Below are 20364 nucleotides of genomic sequence, written 5' to 3' on the forward strand. Positions count from 1 at the left end.
TCACCTATTACTGAAGCCTGGCTTGGAGAATTTTGAGCATTACTTTGCTAGCGTGTGAGATGCTTGCAATTGTGCATTAGTTCGTGCATTCTTGAAAAGATAATTAAAATATGGTTGAATAATTTACTAAGGCTTGGTTCTCAAGTACCTGACTGTAGCCAATTACTTGCTCACAGTCTCCAAAGGAGTCCCTCAGCCAGACATGTTTGGGGTGGAAATTTTTCCTCTTTTTTTTTTTGTCGCCTGGCTTGTGGGATCTGTTCATGGAAGGCATTGAAAACCTGGAACCGTAACCTATAGATCACCAGGAACTGCCCCTGCCCCCCGCCCCACCCCGGCCTCAAATTCTTATTTTTGATGGCTCCAAGTGAATGGGAAACAAAAGAAAAAGTAACGCTCCGAAGGGAAGTGAGTAAATTGCACATTCCACACAAGCACAAATTTGCATTTCCAGTTACTTCTGGTTTCCATCACCCACTCTCGAAAGGTCAGGGCAAGGTCGGGCGTGTTGAGACATGCCTGGGCATGCCCGGGCATGTCGGGACATGTCCCGGCAGAGAGCCGCAGACAAGCCCCGGAGGCGGGCCGACAACCAAGCCGTCAATCAGGAGCCGACACGGAGCCCTTGGACACCAATCACCGCTGAGCCCGCGTTTTCTTCCTTATATGGGAGCCCGGCCCGGGCTATAAAACCCTTCCCCACCCCTCATACCTCGCAGACTCCCTTTGCTTCGCAGACCCCCCTTGCTTCCTTGCTCACCTGCCCCCGGGAGTTCTGCCCGAGAGCGACCGCCCAATAAAAGGCCCTGATCAACGGTCCATAGGGGTGGTTCTTTCTTCCCGCGGCGTTTCTTACAACTCTAAAACTCGTGCTGTCGCTTTAGTAAAGAAGAAGCTGTAACTGCCTGGGGTCTCAGAAGGCCAAAATCCAAGCTCCGCCCACAGTGCCAGGCCCCGCCCCCACGTCCAAGCGATCGGTCGCTAGGGTGCTCAGAGAGTGTGTCCATCCGCTCGTGTTTTCACATAAACCGTGGTCAACCGGAAGTGGCGCGGCTCTCTAATTCCGCACCGAGCCTGGCCCCAAAGGACACCGGACACGTTCAAAGGATCCAAAGTAGAAACGCAGACCCCCTTCGGAGAGGAGGAAGAGACAAGACTCTCCCAGGACGAGACCAGGCGTCTGCAGGCGCCGCTCCTCCAGGGACACAGCCTCCTCCCATCCTGCGGCCTATCAGCGGTCCTGCCCCCGGCCCAACGGTGCGCATGCGCAATTCCCTCCGGACGCGGAAGCGGATCCCGAGGAAAGGCTGACGCGCTCGGGTGAGTGACTTGATTGTTTAGTTCGTTACTGCGCTCTGTGGAGTTCGGGCCCCCTCCTCCACAGCTGGGTTTCGGGCGTCTCCCAGTAACGTAAACCTCGAACCCGGTTGTCGCTCTCGCTCTGAGACCACCCCTACCCCCTGTGGCGGCGTCGCCACAAGGCTCGGTTCGGTCCCGGGAGTCCGGGCCCGGTTTCAGTTAAAATCGCTCCGACTCAGGTACCGGCCCAAGCTTTTCGCGTTCGGTCCATACAGACGCTAAACGCCTGCAGCGCTATTTTCCTGCTTTGATTACCTCTCTCAACCCTTTGGCGGACTCCCGACTGCTTCCCCTCTCCCCCCGCCCTCCTCCGCCCTATTCCGTTATAGCAAGTCCTCACTCAGGAGGTGGATCGCCCTTGACCTCCCTCCTAGGAGAGCAGAGAGGGAATATTGAAGCAGAAGTATATGCAGTTAGCGAGGCATCAGAACGTTTGGGGAGAAAGAATTAGAGGGATTGAACAGAGATTGTAACAGTGAGGCCTAACAGTCTGTGGGAGGAGGAACAGAGAGGGAGGGAAGCAAAATGATGCCTATAATCAGAGAAGGAAACACAGAAAAGGACACAAAAGGAGAGAAGCAGAAGGACCCAGGGAGACACATAGAGAACAAAGCACAGAGTGGTGGCGAAAGCGGAAAACCCAAACCCAGCTGAATATTGAGTTGATTAAATGTGGACTATTAAGTTATGAAGTACTAAGTAGTGTCTCTATAGGCTGTATTTGTTTAAAGTTTGTTGACATGTTTAAATTACGCAGAGGAGAGTGATAATTGCAAAAGCAGGTGTTTGAAGCATCTGCATTTTCTAATTTTTGCTTCAGATGACTCCATCCGAAGGCAATCCCAGGCCTTCCAGAGGGCAGAGACTTAGTTCCAGGTTGTTCTCTTCCCCTCTAAGAAATGGGGAAAGAATCTGTGTTACCACAGAGTTGTTTTGAAAATGGCCATTATTACTAGTACTGTTGCAATCACACCCTTTGTTCTATGGCTCCTGTCAATCTTTTCTAAATTTGATGTATCCTCAAACTTGTTTTAGCTTTAATCCAGGAACTATTGGATATGTTATAAATATCCAAATTATTTTTACTGTAAATTTTATTGCTCAGATTACCAGGTTAATATGCTTTCTACTCTGTTCTGTATTGGAACTATTCTGAATAGACATCAACTCTACTTGTCTGGTAGATAACTTTACTGTGCATGTGGAAAGGATGTTGATCATCTTTTAACACTCAAAACCTAGTTTAACCAGTTTAATATTCAGTAGCTTCTTTCTTGCCTTAACTGATCAGCTCAATTGGTGAGCTCTGAACTGAAGTGTCCAAATAAATAGATTGTTCCCTCTATGCAGATGTTAAAGGATGGGCTGGATTTGTTACCGATCTGAGTTCTTGGGCTCTACTCAATAGGAACTGATAACAGGCCAGATGAGGAATTCAGACAAAGCTTTACTGGGACTTGTGCTGCAAGACAAGTGAGCAAGAATAAGAAACACTTGCCCGTGCTTGTTCCCTGATGGGAGGCGGGGCTGGTTCCTTAAATGGGGTGGGAGTAGGGGCTGATAAGTAGATCTGACTGGAGGTGTGGCTTAGATGGTCTGCCCACCTGTTTGGTGATGCTGTGTACAGAGATCCTGTGCAGTATCCTGCTTTTGTTCTCAGCACTGCAGAAGTGGCAGTTGGGGTTTGGCCTGTGTCTTCAGTTCAGTCGCTCAGTTGACTCTTTGCAGGCCAAGGACTGCAGCACACCAGGCTTCCCTGTCCATCACCAACTCCGGGAACTTGCCCAAACCCATGTCCATCAAGTCAGTGATGCCATCCAACCATCTCATTCTCTGTCATCCCCTTCTCCTTCTGCCCTCAGTCTTTCCCAGCATCAAGGTCTTTTCAAATGAGTCAGTTCTTCACATCAGGTGGCCAAAGTATTGGAGTTTCAGCTTCAGCGTCACTCCTTCCAATGATTGTTTAGGACTGATTTCCTTTAGGATTGACTCATTTGGATCCCCTTGCAGTCCAAGGGGACTCTCAAGAGTCTTCTCCAGCACCACAGTTCAAAAGCATCAATTCCTCGGCACTCAGCTTTCTTTATAGCCCCACTCTCACATCCATACATGACCACTGGAAAAAACACTGTTTTGATTAGACGGACCTTTGTTGGCAAAGTAGTGTCTCTGCTTTTTAATATGCAGTCTAGGTTGGTCATAGCTTTTCTTCCAAGGAACAAGTGTCTTTTAATTTCATGGCTGCAGTCACCATCTGCAGTGATTTTGGAGCCCCCTTCACTGTTTCCATTTTTTCCCCATCTATTTGCCATGAAGTGATGGGACCAGATGCCATGATCTTAGTTTTTTGAATGTTGAGTTTTAAGCCAACTTTTTCACTCTTCTCTTTAATCAAGAGGCTCTTTAGTTCTTCTTCGCTTTCTGCCATAAGGGTGATATCATCTGTGTATCTGAGGTTATTGATATTTCTCCTGGCAATCTTGATTCCAGCTTGTGTTTCATCCAGCCCGGTATTTCACATGATGTACTCTGCATTTAAGTTAAATAAGCAGGGTGACAATATACAGCCTTGAGGTACTCCTTTCCTGATTTGGAACCAGTCTGTTGTTCCATGTCCAGTTCTAACTGTTGCTTTTTGACCTGCATACAGATTTCTCAGGAGATAGATCAGGTAGTCTGGTATTCCCATCTCTTTAAGGATTTTCCACAGTTTGTGATCCATACAGTCAAAGGCTTTGGTGTAGTCAATAAAGCAGAAGTAGATGTTTTTCTGGAACTCTTTTGCTTTTTCTATGATCCAGTGGATGTTGGCAATTTGATCTCTCATTTCTCTGCCTTTTCACAATGCAGCTTGAACATCTGGAAGTTCTCAGTTCATGTACTGTGAAGCCCAGCTTGAAGAATTTTGAGCATCATTTTGCTAGCGTGTGAGATGAGTACAAGTATGCGGTAGTTTGAACATTCTTTGGGACTGCCTTTCTTTGGGATTGGAATGAAAACTGACCTTTTCCAGTCCTGTGGCCACTGCTGAGTTTTCCAAATTTGCTAGCATATTGAGTGAAGCACTTTCACAGCATCATCTTTTAGGATTTGAAATAGCTCAGCTGGAATTCCTTCACCTCCACTAGCTTTGTTCCTAGTGATGCTTCCTAAGTCCCACTTCACTTAGCATTCCAGCATGTCAGGCTCTAGGTGAGTGATCACACCATGGTGGTTATCTGGGTCATGAAGATATTTTTTTGTACAGTTCTTGTGTGTATTCTTGCCACCACTTCTTAATATCTTCTGCTTCTGTTAGGTCCATACCATTTCTGTCCTTTATTGTGCCCATCTTTGCATGAAAAGTTCCATTGGTATCTCTAATTTTCTTGAAGAGATTTCTAGTCTTTCCCATTCTGTTGTTTTCCTCTATTTCTTTGCACTGATCACTGAGGAAAGTGTTCTTATTTCTCCTTTCTAGTCTTTGTAACTGCATTCAAATGGGTATGTTTTTCCTGTTTTCCTTTGTCTTTCACGTCTCTTCTTTTCTCAGCTATTTGTAAGGCCTCCTCAGACAACCATTTTGTGTTTTTGCATTTCTTTTTCTTGGGGATGATCTTGATCACTGCTTCCTGTACAGTCACGAACCTCCATCCATAGTTCTTCAGGCACTCTGTTTATCAGATCTAATCCCTTGAATCTATTTGTCACTTTTTTTTGGGCGGGGGTCGGGGTTGGGGGGGAGAGTGGGTGGTATCTTACTGTTCATAATTTGCCCCAGCTGTGCATGTATGCAGTTATTTTTAGTTCTTTTTTTCTTTTTTTGTATTCTGTGCTCAGGATGCATTTGTTTAGGTACAGAGCAGTACTGCGGGGGGGGGGGGGGGGGGGGGTCCCAGGTTCCAGCCTTTCTCAGATTGATGTGAAACTTTGTTCCAATAGAGCCCAGTTCATGATGAAGAAATTGTTCAGAGCACATCTCTGTGGGTGACCTTCTTTCTTGTGTTTCTGGAGTAATAACTATTTTTCATTTTATATTTTTTGATTATAATGTTTTTTGGAAAAGAGGAATTAAATGTTTGAAATAGCTCAGATGGTAAAGCATCTGCCTACAATGCAGGAAACCCGAGTTCGATCCCTGGGTCGGGAAGATCCCCTGGAGAAGGAAATGGCAACTCACTTCAGTATTCTTGCCTGGAGAATTCCATGGACCAAGGAGCCTGGTAGGCTACAGTCCATGGGGTCGCAAAGAGTCAGACACGACTGAGTGACTTAACTCACTCAAACCCATGAAAAAGAAGTTTCTCTTGCTCAGGAACATGAAAGTTAATCTGGAATTAGGAGAAATCCTTTCTACTTAAGTCTGTCCAGACTGCCACTTCAACCCAGTTCTGCTTACTCAACTCCGACTTTTTCTGGGTAACTTTGTAAAATTACTCCTGCTCTGAGCCTCAGTATAGTCACCTGTAACCCACAGTAGACCAGTTTGCCTGTATAGTAAAAACTTCAAATGTGTTCCAGTCCTGCAACAGTTACAAAAAACACTTAAGAAAGAAACAGAGGCATAGGCCCAGAGATAGAGGCACATCTTTTTCTCAGCTTGTCTTTATCTGAATCAGGGGTAAATCATAAATTTGATTGTCATCCTTGGCATTAAATCCTTTTATGGTTTCCCATTACCATCAGGACAGATATCTGTTATTCATTATAGCTCACAGGGAGCTCTACAACTGGGGTGACCCTCCAGAGTTGCTTCCAATTAACATAAGGGGCAGCTTCCATATCCTGCATCAACCAGTCATTGGATGCTGGCCACCTGCAAGAGAGAACTTGGAGGAGGCAGGTTCCTTGGACTGAGTGCCAAATGGACGAAGGGTGATGTAATTGCAGCAGAGTGTGGGTTTCGGCAGCAGGGAGGGGCTTTCTGAAGTGTGTGAAAAACTTACTAATTGGTCTTCCTGTAGAAATTTATTGTCCCTGGATCCTTCCTGTTACAATTGGCAGCCAAGGACCATCTTTCCCCACATTAAGGTTCTCCTTCTGGTATCTTTGTGGCAGAGCAGGGCGGTATGTTGATTGTAAGCATTAAACAACATATTTTCCTCATACAGAATAATCTTACCTGAAGAATCTAAGAAGAAAAAGAGGAGGAAAGAAAGAGGAATGGAGCTTTCCCAGGTAAAAATCATATTCTTTGTGGATCTGTTAACTCTTTCCTAAAAAGACAGGATTTGGACTTGTTAAACTTCTCTGTCCATGAAGTTTCCTGCCTAAAATATTTAATCACACACAGGGCCTTCCCTGAATCTCCTCTCATCTCCCTGCAGATTGACCTTCACTGTGACCCAGTGACCTGGAACTTGGGAAGAGGGTCCTTTTAGGCGATCCTCCTGTGAAAGGTTTTGTTCTCAGGCGTGGATTGGAGGTGAGAGTAGGCTCTGTGGTGTCAGTAAGGATTGTTCAGAAAACCCTTCTGCATGCCCTTTCAGCTCCATGTAAACCAAAAAGGCTACATATAAGCAGTGTATCGGTTGGCCAAAAAGTTCGTTCAGATTAGAAAAACTCAAATGAACTTTTTGGCCAATGCAATACAAATGTGGGCCAAGGAGGTGTAGAAAGGAAGACTGATGGGTAAACATGCTTTTTGAGATTTTAAAAGTTAAAGGAGTGAATCAGTATGTTTCTGGCTCTAAAATATTTCTGTACACTAGCAATAAACAAATTGAAAGTAAGTAAAACAATTGCATTCACAAGACCATCAGAAAGAGTAAGAATTAATTTAAGGAACTGGAAGATTTGTACAATGAAAACTACAAGTATTGATGAAAGAGTTAAAAGAAAAATAAATGTCAAGATAGTCTGTGATTGCTGACTGGAAGACTTAGAGTAGTTAAGATGGCAGTACTTGCCAGAGTGTTAAAAAGATTCAGAACAATCCCTGTTAGAATCCCAGCAGTCAATTTTGTACAAATGTGACCCTGGTCCTAAAATTCATTTTGAGTAATGTGGATCCCAGATAGCCAAAATAATGTGAAAAAGAACAGAGTTGGAGGGCAGCATCAAACCATACTGCAAACCAGGGGTAAACAAATCTGTGTTTTTAGCATGAGAAGGGTAATATAGATCAAAGTGATAGACTGAGTCCACAAGTAAACCCATCCATATTTTTTTTTTATTTTTTAATTAATTAATTATTTGGCTGTGTTGGGTCTTAGAGGTGGCACGTAGGCTACTCTCTAGTTTTGGTGCTCAGGCTCCAGAGTGAGTGGCCTTAGTTGCCCCACAACATGTGGGATTTTACTTCTCTTACCAGGGATCAAACCCGGGTCCCCTGTATTGGAAGGTGGATTCTTAACCACTGGACTCCCAGGGAAGTCCCAGTCTATTCCTCTTTTTGAAAGAATGCCAGAAACATTCACAGAAAAAGAGTATCTTTTTTTTTTTTTCTTACAAGAGTAGTCTCTTAAAAAAAAATTTGAAGTGTAGTTGATTCACAGTGATTTGTCAATGTCTGGTGTACATTAAAGTGATTGATTTATATATATATATATATATATATATACACACACACACACACACACACACACATTATTTTTATATTCTTTTCCATTATGGTTTATTACACAATATTGATGATAGTTCTCTGTGCTGTACAGTATGACCTTGTTATTTATCCATTCTCTATAGAATGGTTTGCATCTGCTAATTCCAAACTTTCAATCCATTCTCCCCATCCCACCTCCCCCTTGGCAACCACAAGTCTGTTCTCTGTTGGCGAATTTATATCAGTTTGATAGATAGGTTCATTTGTGTTATATTTTAGAATCCAGTGATACCATATGGTATTTGTCTTTCTCTGAGTTATTTAGTATGATAATCTCTAGATGCATCCATGTTTTTGCAACTGAAATGGCTTCATTCTTTTTATGGCTGCATAGTATTCCATTGTACGTATGCATGACATCTTGTTTAGCCATTCATCTGTCAGTGGACATTTATGTTGTTTCCACGTCTTGGCTATTGTGAATAGTGCTGCTTTCAACATAGGGGTGCATGTACCTTTTTGAATTATAGCTTTGTCCACATATATTTCCAGGGGGTGGGATTGCTGGATCATATGGCAACTTTATTTTTAATTTTTTGAAGAACCTCCATACTGTTATCCATAGTGGCTTTGTCAGCTTACATTCCTACCAACAGTGTAGGAGGGTTCCCTTTTCTCCACACTCTCTCCAGCATTTGTCATTTGTAGACTTTTCAACAATGACCATTCTGATCAGTGTGAAGTGAGGTACCTCATTTTAGTTTTGGTTTATATTTCTCTGATAATTAATGTTGTTGAGTGTCTTTTCAGGTGCCTTTTGCCCATCTGTATGTCTTCTTTCACGAAATGTCTGTTTAGATCTGCCCATTGTTCGATTGGGTTGTGTTTTGTTTGTTTTTAAATTGTGTGAGATATCTGTATATTTTGGAAATTAAGTACTTGTTGGTTGCATCATTTGCAGGTATTTTCTCTTGGTCTATAGCTTGTCTTTTTTGTTTTGTTGATGGTTCCTTTTGTTATACAAAACCTCATAAGTTTGATTGGTCCCATCTGTTTATGTTCACTTTTACTTCTGTTGCTTTGGGAGGCAGACCTAAGAAAAATAATTTTTTTGGTTCAGCCATGTTATAGTATGTATCAATACTGCATTCCTTCTCACATCTAAAGTGGGTCTCTTGTAGGCAGCATATGGTATGCTCAAGTTTTTCAATCCAGTCTGTCACTCTGTGTCTTTTATTGGAGCATTCAAGTCCATTGACATTACAGGTAATTATTAATAGATAGGTATATACTGCCAATTTAAACCTTGTTTTCCAGTTAATTCTGTATTTCTTCTTTTTTTCCTCTGTTTCTCCTTTTGCAGTTTGATGATTTCCTTTTATATTATGCTTGTGTTCTGTTCCTTTTGGTTTTTGTGAAATAGTTTTTGATTTATGGTTATCCTGTTTTTCAAGTATGTTAACCTCTTCCTCTATCTACTTTCTTAGGCTTAAACACTCTTTTTGTTAAAAAATTAACAAATCTACATTTTCTCCTGGATTGGAAGAATGAATGTGGTTTAAATGGCCAAACTACTCAAATACATCTACACATTTAATGTCAGTTCAGTCGCTCAGTCGTGTCCGATTCTTTGTGACCCCATGAATCGCAACACGCCAGGCCTCCCTGTCCATCACCAACTCCTGGAGTTCACTCAGACTCACGTCCATTGAGTCGGTGATGCCATCCAGCCATCTTATCCTCTGTCGTCCTCTTCTCCTCCTGCCCCCAATCCCTCCCAGCATCAGAGTCTTTTCCAGTGAGTCAACTCTTTGCATGAGGTGCCCAAAGTACTGGAGTTTCAGCTTTCGCATCATTCCTTCCAAAGAACACCCAGGGCTGATCTCCTTCAGAATGGACTGGTTGGATCTCCTTGCAGTCCAAGGGACTCTCAAGAGTCTTCTCCAACACCACAGTTCAAAAGCATCAATTCTTTGGCGCTCAGTTTTCTTAACAGTCCAACTCTCACATCCATACATGACTACTGGAAAAACCATAGCCTTGACTAGACAGACCTTTGTTGGCCAAGTAATGTCTCTGCTTTTGAATATGCTATCTAGGTTGGTCATAACTTTCCTTCCAAGGAGTAAGCATCTTTTAATGTCATGGCTGCAGTCACCATCTGCAGTGATTTTGGAGCCAAAAAAAATAAAGTCTGACACTGTTTCCACTGTTTCCCAATCTATTTCCCACGAAGCGATGGGACCAGATCCCATGATCTTCATTTTCTGAATGTTGAGCTTTAAGCCAACTTTTTCACTCTTTCACTTTCATCAAGAGGCTTTTTAGTTCCTCTTCACTTTCTGCCATAAGGGTGGTGTCATCTGCATATCTGAGGTTATTGATATTTCTCCTGGCAATCTTGATTCCAGCTTGTGCTTCTTCCAGCCCAGCGTTTCTCATGATGTACTCTGCACAGAAGTTAAATAAGCAGGGTGACAATATGCAGCCTCGACGTACTCCTTTTCCTATTTGGAACCAGTCTGTTGTTCCATGTCCAGTTCTAACTGTTGCTTCCTGACCTGCATATAGGTTTCTCAAGAGGCAGGTCAGGTGCTCTGGTATTCCCATCTCTTTCAGAGTTTTCCACAGTTTATTGTGATCCACACAGTCAAAGGCTTTGGCATAGTCAATAAAGCAGAAATAGATGTTTTTCTGGAACTCTCTTGCTTTTTCCATGATCCAGCATATGATGGCAATTTGATCTCTGGTTCCTCTGCCTTTTCTAAAACCAGCTTGAACATCTGGAAGTTCATTGTTCACGTACTGCTGAAGCCTGGCTTGGAAAATTTTGAGCATTACTTTACTAGCGTGTGAGATGAGTGCAATTGTGTGATAGTTTGAGCATTCTTTGGCATTGCCTTTCTTTGGGATTGGAAAGAAAACTGACCTTTTCCAGTCCTGTGGCCACTGCTGAATTTTCCAAATTTGCTGGCATATTGAGTGCAGCACTTTCACAGCATCATCTTTCAGGATTTGAAATGGCTCAACTGGAATTCCATCACCTCCACTAGCTTTGTTCATAGTGATGCTTTCTAAGGCCCGCTTAACTTCACATTCCAGGATGTCTGGCTCTAGGTGAGTGATCATACCATCGTGATTATCTTGGTCGTGAAGATCTTTTTTGTACAGTTCTTCTGTGTATTCTTGCCATCTCTTCTTAATATCTTCTGCTTCTTTTAGGTCCATACCATTTCTGTCCCTTTATCGAGCCCATCTTTGTGTGATATGTTCCCTTGGTATCTCTAATTTTCTTGAAGAGATCTCTAGTCTTTCCCATTCTGTTCTTTTCCTCTATTTCTTTGCATTGAATGCTGAGGAAAGCTTTCTTATCTCTTCTTGCTATTCTTTGGAACTCTGCATTCAGATGCTTATATCTTTCCTTATCTCCTTTGCTTTTTGCTTCTCTTCTTTTCACAGCTGTTTGTAAGGCCTCCCCAGACAGCCATTTTGCCTTTTTGCATCTCTTTTCCATGGGATGGTCTTGATGCCTGACTCCTGTACAATGTCATGAACCTCAGTCCACAGTTCATCAGGCACTCTATCTATCAGATCTAGTCCCTTAAATCTATTTCTCATTTCCACTGTATAATCATAAGGGATTTGATTTAGGTCATACCTAAATCATACCTAGATTTAGGTCTAGTGGTTTTCCCTACTTTCTTCAATTTAAGTCTAATGTGATCCATATCAAATTACCCATGACATTTTTCACAAAAGTAGAATAATCCTAAAATGTATGTGCATATTTACAAGAGAAATCAGACAAAAGGTTACATTTTATACTATTCTACTTATATGCAAATGTCCCAAAGAGGTACATCTATTGAGGTAAAGCATTAGTGGTGTCCAGGGACTGATAGCAAATGGGGAAGAAGGAAACAACTGCTGAACAGGTGAAAGATTTCCTTTGGGGAAGACTGAAATATTTTTGAATGGGAAAGAGGTAATGTTCAACAATATAAAGGTACTAAATGTCACTGAATGGACCTTTCAGTTCAGTTCAGTTGCTCAGTCATGCCCAGCTCTTTGTGACCCCATGAATTGCAGCACGCCAGGCCTCCCTGTCCATCACCAACTCCTGGAGTTCACTCAGACTCACGTCCATCGAGTCAGTGATGCCATCCAGCCATCTCATCCTTTGTCGTCCCCTTCTCCTCCTGCCCCCAATCCCTCCCAGCATCAGAGTCTTTTCCAGTGAGTCAACTCTTCACATGAGGTGCCCAAAGTACTGGAGTTTCAGCTTTAGCATCATTCCTTCCAATGAACACCCAGGACTGATCTCCTTTAGAATGGACTGGTTGGATCTCCTTGCAGTCCAAGGGACTCTCAAGAGTCTTCTCCAACACCACAGTTCAAAAGCATCAATTTTTTGGTGCTCAGCCTTCTTCACAGTCCAACTCTCACATCCATACATGACCACTGGAAAAACCATAGCCTTGACTAGACACGCCTTTGTTGGCAAAGTAATGTCTTTGCTTTTGAATATGCTATCTAGGTTGGTCATAACTTTCCTTCCAAGGAGTAAGCGTCTTTTAATTTCATGGCTGCAGTCACCATCTGCAGTGATTTTGGATCCCCCAGAAATAAAGTCTGACACTGTTTCCACTGTTTCCCCATCTATTTACCATGAAGTGATGGGACCAGATGCCATGATCTTAGTTTTCTGAATGTTGAGCTTTAAGCCAATTTTTTCACTCTCCTTTAAAAGTGGCTAACTTGTTAATATGAATTTCACCTCAGTTAAAAAATAATTGGAGGAGTGTAACTTGCTCAGAATTATCTTACATGGATCACTCAGAACATTCATTCTAGCCAAGCCAGTCCTTACACATCTGATTCTGTAAGACTGATTTTTAGAACTCTCTCCCTGTTCATTTGGTGAAATGTTTCCTTTCAGGGACTGTTTACATTCAAGGATGTGGCCGTAGAATTCACTCAGGAAGAGTGGGAATGCCTGGATCCTATTCAGAGGGCCTTGTACAGGGACGTGATGCTGGAGACCTACAGGAACCTGCTCTCCCTGGGTGAGGAAAACATCTCTGTTTGTAATTTTTTCCCATACGAATGCTCTCTCTGACCTTAGGTAACAAATTTCCAGAACATTTATTGTACACTATATATGTATATTTTTGCCATATAATTGATACTCCATGCAATCCCATAGTTGAGATTTCAGACAGTTTTCCTTAATTCTTAAACTTTATACATATGTGTGTTGATCTGAGCCTGATATTTCAAGTCTGTGCTTCTCAAGATACTTTTTACTTTTCCTATCATGTGTTCCTTCTGGAATGAAAAAAAAATTTTTTTGTACTTACTCAAGAGTCTTTTAGAATTCCAGAGACTATTATTTTGTATAATTGTGGTTATTTGTTAACTTACTTGCTAGATTTATCATGATTTATGAAAATGTATCAATTATTGTGATGTATAGATTTGTAAAATTTTTTCTTGCATCATGTTCACATGTGATTAAACAGTATTATAAAGATTAGGGATTAGGGAAGACAGTCTCAAACCTCAATTATGATTTCATGCCTCCAGTTCTGTAAGCCAGTATGTAGACAGACTTTCTACTTAGGATTATCATTTAATTATCCAAGTTATATGGCAATAAAGTGTGCGTTGTACATTGTATGTACTTGAAATTTTATTATCTGAGATAAGAGAAAACATTAATGCTGGAAAAAGTATAAAAAGAAAACTAAAAAACTATCATAGTAGTGTTTGAAGACCATGATTGAAGAACTTCTGTGATCGTTGTATTATTTTTGTGTAAGTGTCTAATTCAATATGAAATATTTTCCAACTCTGTGTAATAGGAAGCTATTCTGCCACATTTACAGTCAAGGAATTATCATCCCCAAAAGAGGACATCAGTAAAGGAGAATTGTGCCACCTAATGACATTAGAGAAAAATGAAACTTATGGCATCAAGGAATTTGACCTCAAGGAAATCTGTGAAAACATGCAGGAGAGTGAGAGTGAGTGGGGATGTGATGCAAGAAATGACAAAGAAGTGCTTTTGACCCACAACAAAAATCTCAGTCAGAGAGATCAGGATAATAAATCCTTAATTAATTTTCCTCAGAGTGTTTCTGTAAGAAGTAATACATATGAATATTTCACACATGACAAGCCATTCATAAGAAATTTGTTAACAATGAAAGATAACATAATCATCGCTGGAAACAATGTAAAGCATTTGGACAGTAGAACTGGAGCACGGCTGCAGGCACAGGTGGCTGAACTGCAGAGATTTCCAACTGAGGAGAAAATATATGGAGGCCCTCAACTTGAGAAGTCAGTCAGCAGTGGTTCTTCAGTTTCCCTACTTCATCAAATTCCTCCTAGTGTGGAAACCACTGTGTTATCTGCACAACACAGGAGAACACACACTCGAGAAAAATCTTACAACTGTAATGACTGTGGGAAGGCCTTTAGCGAAAAATCAAACCTCACAAATCACAAGAGAATTCACTCTGGACAGAAACCTTACAGATGTAGTGACTGTGGCAAAGCCTTTAACCACCAGTCCCGCCTTATAGCACATCAGAGAGTACATGCAGAAGAGAAAGCATATAAATGTGATGTCTGTGGCAAGGTCTTTAGTCGAAATTCACATCTTGCAAATCATCAGAGGATGCACACTGGAGAGAAACCTTACAAATGCAATGAATGTGGCAAAGCTTTTACCCAATTTTCACACCTTAGCAGACATCAGAAGATGCATGCTGGAGAGAAACCACACAAATGTAATGAGTGTGGCAAGCATTTTACCCAGCGTTCAAACCTTATGGCACACCAGAGAATTCATACAGGAGAAAAACCTTTTAAATGTAATAAATGTGATAAGGCTTTTATTGAACGGTCACAGCTTTGGGGTCACGAGAGAACTCATACTGGAGAGAAACTTTACAAATGTGATGAATGTGGAAAAGCTCTTACAAGACATTCATATCTTATGCAACATAAAACCATCCACACTGGAGAAAAACCTTACAAGTGTAATGAGTGTGGCAAAGCTTATACCCAGTTTGCAAGCCTCACGAGGCATCTGAAAATACACACTGAAAACAAACATAGGCCTCACACATGTGGCAACTCTTTTATTCAAAGCTCAAAGTTAAAAGAATTCAGACAAAATTTCTGAGTGTATTCCAGCCTTACTCAGCTAATGGGACTCTATCAGGGTGGAAGAACACATACAGATGCCCAGCAGACACATGAAAAGATGCTCAGCATCATTAGTTAGGGAAATGCAAAACACAAAGTCAATGAGATACCACATTCTAGTTATTGTCAGAAAGACAATGAATAACAAGCATTAGCAGTGCTGTAGAGAAGAGTACTCTTGGGCCTTGTTGCTGGTATTGTAAATTGGTGCACCATTTATGCAAAACAGTAATGAAAGATTCTCAGAAATTAAAAAACAAAAAACCTGTTATATGAGCCACGTTTCGCACTTCTGGCCATTTACTGGCAGAACAGAAAAACACTAATTTGAGAAGATATAGGCACTCTTAGTAGTCACTGTAGCATTATTTCCAATAGCCAAGATATGGAAGCAACCTAAATGTCTGTTAATAGATGAAAAATTAGAGGAGCTGTGTTGTGTGCAAGGTGCACACACACACACACACAGGAATATTACTCAGCCATAAATAAAGAAGTCTAGCCATTTGCAACAACATGTATGGATCTAGAGGATTATACTAAGTGAAAGAAATCAGACGTAGAAAGACAAATACTGCATGATCTTATATGCGGAATATAAGAAACAAAACACAGTGCAAACAGCTTCATAGATAATGAACAAATGCCTGGTTGTTGCCAGAAGGAAGGGTGGTGTGGTTCCAGGTAAAAGAGATGAAGAGGATCAAGCCATACGGACTCCTAGGTATTTATATATGTCGTGGGACTGTTATATCCTGTGTAAGGAAGATGTTTAAAAATATTGTGATAACATAGAGGATAGATGGCTACACACATCATTGTAATTGTTTTTATAAAGCAAATGTTGCCTCATGTGTATAGTACAGCCAAAATGAACAGTTACAATCAATTATATTTCAATAAAAGAGATTCAACCTTAGAGAGAAACCATACAAAACTAATGTATATGATTTTTAATATTTACTTGAATTTTTGTTATTTATACTAAATCTGCAGACATCAAAAGGACAGTAAGGGACTGTTACAAATACTCTACACGTATATACTTGAAAACATATGTGAACTGTATATACTTGAAAACATATGTAAAGCTAGAAAGAAAAGTGAAAGTGAAGTCGCTCAGTTGTGTCCGACTCTTTGTGACCCCATGGACTGTAGCCTACCAGGTTTCTCCGTCCATGGGATTTTCCAGGCAAGAGTACTGGAGTGGGCTGCCATTTCCTCCTCCAGGGGATCTTCCCAACCCAGGGATTGAACCCAGGTCTCCCACATTGTAGGCAGATGCTTTACCGTCTGAGTCACCAGGGAAGAACCTACCCTAAATCACAGATGTGAAACAGATCATTTGAATGAATACTTTGAATTACAGAATTAATGTGTAATTTTTATCTGTGGAGGGATTACACACTACAGTATGAAATACAAGACTCTCCTTGATTATAATGAACAATGTCATTCAGATACCCGCCAGAACAGCCTTTCTGTTTCTATTCATCACTGTTCATTCTGTTCATCATCAGTTTCAGAGACTCATAAGGACAAGATTTGGGGTTTGAGAATTGGAGGACTATTGTATATGATGCTTTAGGTCACTAACCATTGCTCTAAAAAGAGCAGTGTTTAAAAAAATTTTTTTAATAGATGACATTATTCTTTATTTTTTGTTAAGGTGTTTATTTACCTCATTCCCTCATCTGTTTTATAATTGACATATATCAACTTTAAACTGTACAGCAGAATGGTCTGACTTACATGTATTGTGAAATCATTAAGTTTACTTAGCATCCATCATCTCCTATGGGTACAATAAAATGAGAAAAGAAATAATTTTTCTTCCTTTTAATGAGAACTGTATTGTTTAAAATACTTTATTCCACACTCGTGATGAATTACCTTCAAATACCTTTGAGAAAGACTTGTTTATATCATAAACTCAAATCAGTAATGTCTAAATGTAATTTCAGATTATCTATGTATTCATTTTGAGGGTAGACAGTTTAATTTTAAAATTATAATATAACTTAGCTCTTTTCTGTGTTAACTTGGAATGTTTTGTCAATCAAATGTGGATAACAAAGCCTGTAAGACATGAAGACATTGGGATTTAACTTTCACCTGAAGTATTACCATGTTTGTAGTATTTCTTAGGGCATTTTGTAGGATGTATATTCTCTTTAATTTGAATTGTATATTAAGTAAAGCTAGATTATCAACTATCAAATAATGTCATTGCTACACTCACTAACTTTTATGGCAATATCTGTTTCTTAACATCTACTGCAAGGTATATGTTCTCACATCCTTACATGTGAAAGATATCATATGCAGCAAACGGTAATCATTTGAAATATGGTAATTAGCATATTCAAATATTTTTACATACAAATAAGCAAAATGTCTTAGCGTGGCACACTTGAATAGAAGATATATCCTTACATTTGTAAAAGATCTAGTGAGTAGGATAGATTTTGGGATCTTTATAAGGTAGTTTACTCTTTATTATTCAATATTGCTAGCTGGTCATGGTGACAAGAAAGATATTTCAGCATGGAGTTGATAGTGGAACTTTTCAGCAAACACAGATCAATAGGAGAAACTGACTATAGGCATTCATGAGTCCATTTTGTTCCTGATGAGTTTTGTTTTTAATAATTTAAAGGCAGCAAAATGGGCATATTCACAAGAAAAGGATATTTCCTCAATGGCAATAGATTCTTAAGCATCTCCTGTAATATTAAACAGATGTAAATTATTAGTGATCAAAAATGTGAAAATACAGTGACCTCATTTGACCTGTGTATATATATTAAACCCTATAAGCTGACTGTCCCCTCAAGTCCTCTCTGCACAGTTGTTAAAGGATAGACTGTATTTGTTACTGACCTGGGTTCTTGGACTCTTTAATCAGTAGAAATTGGTAAAAGGCCAGGTGAGGAATTCAGGCAGAGCTTTATTGGAACTCCCTTGGACTGCAAGGAGATCAGTCCTGAATATTCACTGGAAGGACTGATGCTGAGGCCAAAACTCCAATACTTTGGCTACCTAATGCGAAGAACTGACTCATTGGGAAAGACCCTGATGCTGGGAAAGATTGAAGGCAGGAGGAGAAGGGGATGACAGGATGAGATGGTTGGATGGCATCACCAACTTGATGGACACGAGTTTGAGTAAACTCTGGGAGTTGGTGATGGACAGGGAAGCCTGGTGTGCTGCAGTCCACGGGGTTGCAGAATTGGACATGACTGAGCAACTGAACTGAACTGCAGCACAGGTGAGAACAAGAAACAGGTGACTTACTCGCTCCCTGAGGCTGGGTGAGCTGTCTCAAACTGGGTGAAGGTGGGGGCAGAGTAGGAGCAGATTGGGTGGGTCCCCCTAGCTGGTCTGCCCAACCCCCTGGTGGTGCTGTGGGCAGGGGACCATGTTCAGTACCCTGCTTTTGTTCTCCTCACCTCAGAAGTGGCAGTTCCAGTTGGGTTTTGGTCTTTTTGTATGTTATTCATAATTTGTCACAGCTGTGCACATAAGCAGTTATTTTTAATAGCTTATCGTTTCTTGGTATTAAAAAAAAACCCTTTTAAATATATTTTTAGTTATTTTTGGCTGTGCCCTGGGTCTTCTTTACTGCTTGGCTTTTCTCTAGTTGCAGTGGGTGGTGCGAGCTACTCGCTAGCTGCAGTGCACAAGTGGAGAAAGAATCTCAGTGAAATAATTTAAAAATACAGAGTTGCACAAACATAGCTGCTGATGTGGAAAACACTGTAAAGGGGTCAACTCAGAAATAAGCTCAGTCATTTCTTGTTCCAGGTGCCCTCTTCTCTAACCTCTACTCCATGCCAGAAAAAGGAAAGGAAGGGGTGACCTGCAACTGAGTGAATCAAGTCACTGCCCCTCACTGAAAACAAACTGCAAATGGAAGTTATCTTCTCAAATAATTACAAGATGCACAAGACCTATAGACAGGTGTTTTGCAATTCTCACCCTCATCTGTATGATTTAAACAAATTTTAAATGTACTAGATTGTAAAAACACAACTCCTACATCACAACTTAATTATCCATATCCAAACAGCTGGAGCCAGTTACCCACTCCCTCTACCTGCACTACCAGGTTATTCCATTTCATTCACCTTATCTGTCTCCCTATTCTATCCCTGTGTCTCTTTTTGCTCCTGTCTACCCTCCTGCTGTTTCTCCCTCCTATTTCTTCCCTCACATCTGTCCTGCCCCACTCTTCAACTTGTTCCCCTCCCCTCTTGCACTCTTTTCCCCCAACCTGACTGCCCTCAATCTCCATTATTTCTGGTCCTTTCTTCCCCTAACTCTCCTACAGCTGACACAGGAGGGAAGGGAACAGGGCACAACCCTTAAAAGAATGACTCAGTCATTAAGCCTATGACAAAAACCAGTTATAACTAGTTAGATCCAAGATGGCGGAAGTTTTGACTGCCAACAAACCTTGAACTTAATGCTATGCTCGTCGTGATATATTAAGTGACATGCTCATAGGTGCTATGACAGTTCTGACGCCAACCGTCAAAGGCCAGAAAGTGGGGGGTGGGGGGTGGCCCAATTCCCAGAAGTCTCCATCTCTCCCTGAAATAGCTTAAATAATTACTCCACTCTCTAGACTGTGAAGTTCCCCAGCCCCTAAAAACTAACCACCTTGTATTTCAGGGTCGCTTTCACCTTCTGAGACTGCATTCTGCCTATGGAACTTGGATTATCACAGGGCCTCTCTCTGAGATGATCTACTTTACAGCTGTGGAATGTGTGCGGGCACGCGCATCGGCTCAGTACTGTCCGACTCTTTTGCAACCCCCATGGACTTGTAGGCCGCCAGGCTCTTTTGTCCACGGGAGTATCTGGCAAGAATACTGGAGTGGGTTGCCATGCCCTCCTCCAGGGGATCTTTCCGACCCAGGGATTGAATCCACGTCTCCTAAGGATTCTGCATTGGCAGGCGATTCTTTACCACTGGTGCCTCCTGGGAGGCCCTGTGGAATGTGCATCTCAATAAATCTACTACTTACCTATCACTTTGCCTCTTGCTGAATTCCGCCGGCACTGCGATGTAAAGAACCGCATCATTAAGTCCTGAGACCACGTGTGCAATATTAAGACCCTGGATTCCAGTCCAAATTGGGAGTGTGGTTTCGCTTCTTTCTTCCTAACACTCCTCACTCTCTGGCACCCCAGCGTGATACGTCTTTCCTGCTCTTCCTCAGCTCTTGCCACTAGTCCTCTTTCTCTCCCAGCACCAG

The 20364-nt window shown here is 41.4% G+C and overlaps 1 protein-coding gene and 1 long non-coding RNA gene across 2 annotated transcripts in view; one reads left to right on the forward strand and one right to left on the reverse strand.

Annotated features, from left to right (window-relative positions):
- LOC128064064 (uncharacterized) overlaps nucleotides 1-20364 on the reverse strand; it is a 425534-nt gene that overhangs the window by 139015 nt on the left and 266155 nt on the right.
- On the forward strand, nucleotides 1043-20123 carry LOC128062985 (uncharacterized). The gene is made up of 6 exons (XR_008200865.1): nucleotides 1043-1320; nucleotides 6450-6516; nucleotides 6666-6763; nucleotides 12822-12948; nucleotides 18908-19063; nucleotides 19778-20123. It is a non-coding gene; the product is annotated as an uncharacterized LOC128062985 (long non-coding RNA).

Source organism: Budorcas taxicolor, chromosome 18, assembly GCF_023091745.1.
Source record: "Budorcas taxicolor isolate Tak-1 chromosome 18, Takin1.1, whole genome shotgun sequence".
Classification (NCBI taxonomy): Eukaryota; Metazoa; Chordata; class Mammalia; order Artiodactyla; family Bovidae; genus Budorcas; species Budorcas taxicolor.